Source organism: Artemia sp. Qi Xiang Cuo, chromosome 2, assembly GCF_049724085.1.
Source record: "Artemia sp. Qi Xiang Cuo chromosome 2, ASM4972408v1, whole genome shotgun sequence".
Taxonomy (NCBI): domain Eukaryota; kingdom Metazoa; phylum Arthropoda; class Branchiopoda; order Anostraca; family Artemiidae; genus Artemia; species Artemia sp. Qi Xiang Cuo.
This window is the reverse complement of record NC_142795.1, coordinates 75705399-75712330: the sequence shown is the minus strand read 5'-3', so window position 1 is coordinate 75712330 and position 6932 is coordinate 75705399. Positions and strand designations below refer to the sequence as shown.

At 37.0% G+C, this 6932-nt stretch overlaps 1 protein-coding gene across 2 annotated transcripts in view; it reads left to right on the top strand.

Moving 5' to 3' along the window:
- LOC148955625 (neuropeptides capa receptor-like) overlaps positions 1 to 6932 on the top strand; it is a 219690-nt gene that overhangs the window by 56585 nt on the left and 156173 nt on the right. The gene's annotated exons all lie outside the window — the stretch shown is intronic.

Below are 6932 nucleotides of genomic sequence, written 5' to 3'. Positions count from 1 at the left end.
CTGTCTAAAACAGTTTCACTCAAATAATCCCTAAACGTAATTCAGCGTGTTCCTTTTGTTTTGGGCATCTCTGCGCTAATGCATTTCAAATTAATTAGAAACCTGATTCCCGCGCTAAAACAATTCATCGCTAAGATGTTTCTTGTAGAATTGTTTCCATGGCGTTTGGTTATTAATATCCTTTGGAGTTCGACCAAAAGAGTTGTTTCCGAGGCAAAGACATTAATGACTTGGATCTATTCCTGGAGAATCGTTTCTAGGCGAAAATTTTTAAAGTCTGACAGATGATGTCATTGGTTGATTGATCTGTCAAGAAAGGGGAATTAATTTGTTGTTTCTAAGGGGAATTATTGATTCACGATAGGTGAATTGAGGTCGACAGCAAGGTGTTCCAAATTCCTGGACGGCATAACATTCGCTGAGAGCGTGCCAAAAACACACCTGGAGAAAGCGACCTTGACAGTCGATGAGAGCGTGCACGTACCACAGCAAGAACATCGACCTTGGAAATTTAGGTCATTGACCCCATTAACCACATGTTTTCCCTAATGACTCTATGCCCATATATGGTGCGGGGTCACGAGTTATAGAGTCGTCTCTACTGAGGGCTGAAAGTCAAAGAGCAGTAATGATCACACCATCAGATTCAGTGTGTCAGAGAACCCTACTGTAGTAGTTACAAGCTCCTATCTGCGCAAATGTGGAATTTTGTAGTTTTTTTACAGAAGAAAAAACCACGGATGCGTATTTATTTTTTTTTCTTAGAGATAACAATATCGACCCAATAGTCCAAGAATATCGGGAGAGGGCTCTTTCAAATGGAAATTAAAATTTCTAGAGCCCTTTTTCAGTGACCGAAAAAATTCTTTTGATATATTTACAGTATCAAAATTACGTTTTTTAGAATTTCAATTACTATTGAGCCGTGTCACTTCCTACTTAAAGTTTGTTACCAGGAACAGTTTGATATTAATACGTATATGAGGGGGGTTTCTCCCTTCTCAACACCTCGCTCTTCACGCTAAAGTTTTTCAGTATTTTTAAAAAAGTTACTTATTGTTCTAATTAAACGACCCTTGTGTTTCAGGAGTTTTTTTTAAGAATTGGGACAAAATTTAAACTTTAGCATAAAGAGTGTGGCTGAGGAGGGGACAGCCCCACTCATGTACGTAATAATTTCTGTTCGTTTTAAGTTTTAATGTTGCTCCTTACTTTCAGTTGAAAAAACTTGTTTTTTTTTATTATTTAATTTTTGATCGTTCTTTAAATAACGTCAGGAAATCTGGCTCCAACTCCACGGAAAAATCCCCCTTCTAGGGAAATATCCTCTGGATACTTCAATCCTGGTGAAAATTTACCCTGGACAATTACCCTTAACACCTCCACGCGTAAAATTGATTCGGTAAGGAGAAAGCAAGACATATAAAGACATTTCGTGCAGGAATTCTTGCAAATTTCCCCAGTAGCCTTCTCAATTTCCCCTGAAAATTTCACCCTCTGTGGACTTCCCTCTTCATGGAAAATTCTCTCCATGCAAATTCTTCCCAGCGGATAATTCGTCCTCCCCTCCCCAGCCGAACAATTTATGCATACTTCCCAATAACAAACACTATACGTAAACAATGGACAAATTTGTAATTTAAAGATCTTTCCCCAGGGGCTCTAGGGGGGGTCATTTTATCTCCAAAGAAATACATATTAGACCTTTCAACTATGCTGAACAAAATAGCAATATCAGAATTGTGATCGGACCATTTTTGGAAAAGGTGGCGTGAGGTGCCTAGTTGCCCTCCAATTTCTGGTTACTTTAAAAGGGTACTATAAATTTTAATTTCCGTTAGAATGAGCCCTCTCGCGATGTTCTAGGTCCACTAGGTCGATACGATTACCCCTGGAGAAAAAAAAATACAAGCATACCTCTTCAATAGGGTTCTCTGATACGTTGAATCTGATGGTGTGATTTTCATTAAGATTCTATGAATTTTAAATAGTCTTTCCCCCTTTTTCAAAAATCAGGCAATTTCTTTCAGGCTTCTAACCTTTGATGGGTAAGACTAATCTTAATTAAACTTATATATTTAAAATCAACATAAGAATCCAATCCTTCTGACATACCTATTGGTATCAATATTCGGATTTTTTTTTTAGTTTCGGTTACTATTGAGCCCGGTCGCTCCTTACTTACAGTTCGTTACCACGAAGTGTTTGATGTATCGAACTGCCAGTCTGTATTCATTAGCACTTTTTAGTAATTTTGGTTATTATGGCGATGCTACAATAAATAAAAATAGCCCCTTAAGGAGCTTTAGCCCGACTCCTGTTTGTGGTATTTTCTGATCGGTTTCACTTTGAGTTTCTTTGAGTTTCTCTTTGAGTTTTTTCCTTTTTTTTTCTTTTAAAAACTTCATTCTATAGATAAGTTTTTAATTAATCAGGGAAAAGGACCAATAAGTTTCTTCTTTCCTAAATTACTTTATATAGGGTTACACCGTTAAGTGGCTCAACCAATCTCAAAGATCGGAATATGTCAGACACGCAAATTGTGATTCAAGTAAGCCTGAAGCCCCATCCTTTGACAATCAATTCTCGATTATCAGCCCCGAAGGAGAGAGAGAGAAAGCAAACAAACAAGTACAACTATGACAACTTCTATACAAAACCATAAGCATCGTGTTTTATTTTTCTAGATCACAGTATATAAATAATAGACAGTATGGTCGTTCCCTATCTCACCCATTATAAAAACCCGGACCGAGGTGCGTGTGCTCCGGAGAACGTAAAAACATCAGCGACATTAGATCTTTTCACGGGTAGACAAGTCAGGTTTCTCTTGAACGCGAAACTTGGCTTCAACATGGGAACACTAAATTTTAAAGAAACTAATTTTAAATTAATATATTTCAATACACATATGAAAATCGGTAATTAGAAGTGCAATGTTATTATTTGATGTTTTTAGAAATTACAAGTGTGTTTCGAAGTCTCGAGTTGGTTTCAAAGGCATTTTGAGAAGGTTTCTCCGAAAATACGTGTTCCAGGGTAACTGGACCGCTGACACATACTAACATTAGTAACCTGCCAATGAAAGAATATGTGGGAGGAGCTGTTTGTACGCACCGAGATGAAGAGCCAGAAATCGTCTGGGGTGAACTTACTGTTAATAATCTTTATACAGTGTTCTAGATGGACAAGGGGTCATTTCCTTTAAAAGATAAGGATTCAGTACGATAAAATAAACATTTATACCTTCTTTAAGCGACGGATTTTTTTTTTTTTTTTTTTTTTTTTTTTTGAACAAAGAATCTGTAGCCCAAAACGTAGTTTCAGGGTGGCACTGCATCCCCACCTATTCCAGATCATTGACAAAAGCAGTTGAATGCTACCAGGGCTTTTTTGTGGATTTTCTGATTAAGGATTTATCTAACAACACTGTAAAGAATTTCGGAAACCTCATATTCGAGACTTAACCCATAAAACAGTTTTATGGTTAAAATGTTTTGTTTGAAATCAACATTGACTTGGAAGAGTTCTTGTTTTTACATAAAAGTTATTTAAAAACTATTTTTTTTTTATTGCAAGTAAATTAGTGAAATAAAAAATTAAAACAGACAGAAATTATTCCTTATTCGAGGAAGTTGCCCCTTCTTCTGTGCCTCGCTCTTTACGCTAAAGTATTATAGGACTTACTAAAATTTAACGATACAAACAAATAACTGGAATTAAGGAGAGAACATTAAAACTTAAAACGAAAAGAAATTATTTGAGGGATTGCCCCTTACTTAACCATTGCTCTTTACACGAAAGTATTAAGGTTCTTCAACAAATATCTCATTCAATTTCAGCAGCCTTTGTGTTTCAAGAGTCTTTCGTAAAGAATTGGGAATTGGGACAAGAAGTCAAACTTTAGCGTAAAGAGCAAGGGTTGAGGAAAGGGCACTCCCCTCCATATATAGAATAATTTATTTTTATTTCAGTTTTAATGTTGCTCCTTACTTTTGAAAAAACTTGTTTTTCTTTAATTTAATTTCTGAACGTTTTTTGAATAATGCCAAAATATCTCGCTCTAACCCCACGGAAAAATGGCTCCTCCCCACGGATACATCCTCCAGACGATTCAATCCTTATGAAAAATTACCCAGAAAATTACCCTTAACATCTCCACGCGTAAAGCTGAGTCGGCAAAGAGAAAGCAAGACATAAGAAGAATTTTGTATAGGAATTCTGGCAAATTCCACCAGTGTAAAATTTTCCATGAAAAATTCACACTCTAAAAACTTCCCAATCCATGGAACATCTTCCCCGTGGATCCCCCCCCAGCATAAAATTCAGTTGAAAAAACTTGTTTTTGATTAAATTCCTGTCGGTTTCTCAAAGAGCCCCAAGAAATCTCCCTTCCCCTGTGTTAAATTTTCTTTAAAAAACTCCCTAGAAAACTTTCATCCCCATGGAAAATCTCCCCTCAAAAAGTTTCTGTATATATCCCAATAACATTTACTGCGCTTAAGCAACAGGCAAATTGCATAACATACAGTCTTTTCCCAGGGGCTGTGGGGGAGTCATGTCATCCCCAAAGGCGTAGTTACCTTTCCACTATGCTAAATCCAATGGCCATCTCAAAATTTTGATCAGATGTCTTTTGGAACAAAAAGGGGCGTGATAGGGCGGGGGGACTAGTTGCCCTCGAACCTTTTTGGTGACTTAAATCGGGAACTAGAACTTTTAATTTCAGTTTGAATGAGCCCTCTCATGCTCTTGAGCTTTCTTCTGGCCAAAAATACGAAATTCTAGAATTTTGTAGAAAAGAGCTTGGAACTTCCTACAGTGGGGTATTCTGATATGAGGTAGGCTGAATCTGATGTTGCGATTTTCACTCAGTGGGGTAGGCTGATGTTCCTTTTCACTAAAAGATCACTTGATGTTTTAGAGGTGTTTCCCCCCTTTTCGAAAGTCAGACAAATTTTCTCAGGCTCGTTGCTCGTCCACGTCCGTAGAGTTGCCTTAGAATTATCATTAGTGAAGGTAAACTCCCTTAGTATGTGTTTTTTTTTCACAGAGGCATGCTGATTACTCTTAAGGAGTAAAAGCAAAAAATTGTCATTTGTTTTACCAATAATGCTCAGCATAAACCAAGGCCGTATCCAGAGGAGGAAAGAGGGTTCCCTCCAATCACTTTCAATTATTAAAAAGGGCACTAGCCCTTTCAATTTCCAATCAAATGAGCCCTTTTCGATGTTTCTACAATAATTCCTTCCATACGAAGTACCTCTGTGAAAAAAAGCACATATTAAGGGAGTTTACCTTCACTAACGATAATTCTAAGGCAACTTGACGGAAGTGGACGAGCAACGAGCCTGAGAAAATTTGTCTGACTTTCGAAAAGGGGGGAAACACCTCTAAAACATCAAACATAGAGGATAAAGGCTTTTGATGGGTAATATTAGACTTCATGAATGACTGCACCATCATGCACCATTATGTATTTTGAAACTGGGACTGGGAGGCTCAGTATAAAGCTATTTGATGATTCAGTTCACTTCAGTTCACTTCAAGTCGATTCAGTTCACTTCAAGATGCAAAAACACTAAGTACTTTTTGGCCCTCTTTGAGCCTAAGTTTTTGTTTTACAAATCAAAATGACTAAAAACGATACTTTGTTGTAATACTATGTCTTTTGTTTCCTAAAAACGGCACTAAAACTTTCAATTTTCACATGAGTAAGTATTCTTCTTATATTCCAGGACCAATCACCTCAATTGAATCACCCCTAAGAAAAAAAAGAAGAAAATAAACACACTTGCCTGACCATTTTTCACGAAGTGAAATTCACATTTTGGCATTTCAAACAGTTCGTGGTAGCGAACTGTAAGTAAGAAGCGACCCGGCTCAATAGTAACCGAAACTCTAAAAAACGACTAACGACTAAAAAACATAGACATATCAAAAGAATTGGCTTTTTATACTGATTTCAAATAGGCCTATATAAATTTCACTAAGTTAAGTCTTACCCATTAAAGGTTACGAGCCTTAAAAAAATTTCCTGATTTTCAAAAAAAAGATAAACAGCCCCTAAACGCCAAGTGGTCTCAATGAAAATCACACCATAAGATTCAGTGTATCAGAGAACCCTGCTGTACAAGTTTTAAGCTCCTATCTGCAAAAATGTGGAATTTTGATTTTTTTTTGCCAGAAAAAAATCACGGATGCGTCTTTATTTGTTTTTTGTTTTTTTTTCCCCAGGGGTGATCGCATCAAACCTGAATATCCTTAGAGAGCTCATTCGAACGGAAATCAAAAGTTCTAGTGCCCTTTTTAAGTGACCAAAAAATTGGAGGGCAACTAGGCCCCCTCCTCCGCTTTTTATTAAAATCATCCGATCAAAATTTTGAGACAGCCATTTTGTTCACCATAGTTGAAAGGGCCCAATAACTATGCCTTTGGGTATAACATAACCCCCCACAGCCCCAGAGGAAAGGTCTTTAAGTTATAAAATTTGCCCATTGTTTGCGCATAATATTTGTTATTGGGATGTAGGCATACATTTTCGTGTGTGTGTGTGGGGGGGTAAATTTTCAACGGGCGAATTTTCCATGGGGAGGGAAGTTTCCAGGGAGTGAACTTATCAGGAGAAATTAAACACTGGGGAATGTGCCAGAATTCTTATACAAAATTATTTTTTTATTTCTTGCTTTCTTTTTTCCGTCTCAATTTTATGCGCAGAGTGGTTAAGAGTAATTGTCCGGGGTAAATTTTCACCGAGATCAAGTTGTCTAGAGTGTATTTCCGTGGAGAGGGGGTTTCTCCGTGGAGTTGGGGCGAGATTTCCCGGCAGTACTTACAAAATGATCATAAATCAAATAAAAAAAAACAATTTTTTTCAATTGAAAGCAGAAAGCAACAGTAAAACTTAAAATGAATAGATATTATTACGTATA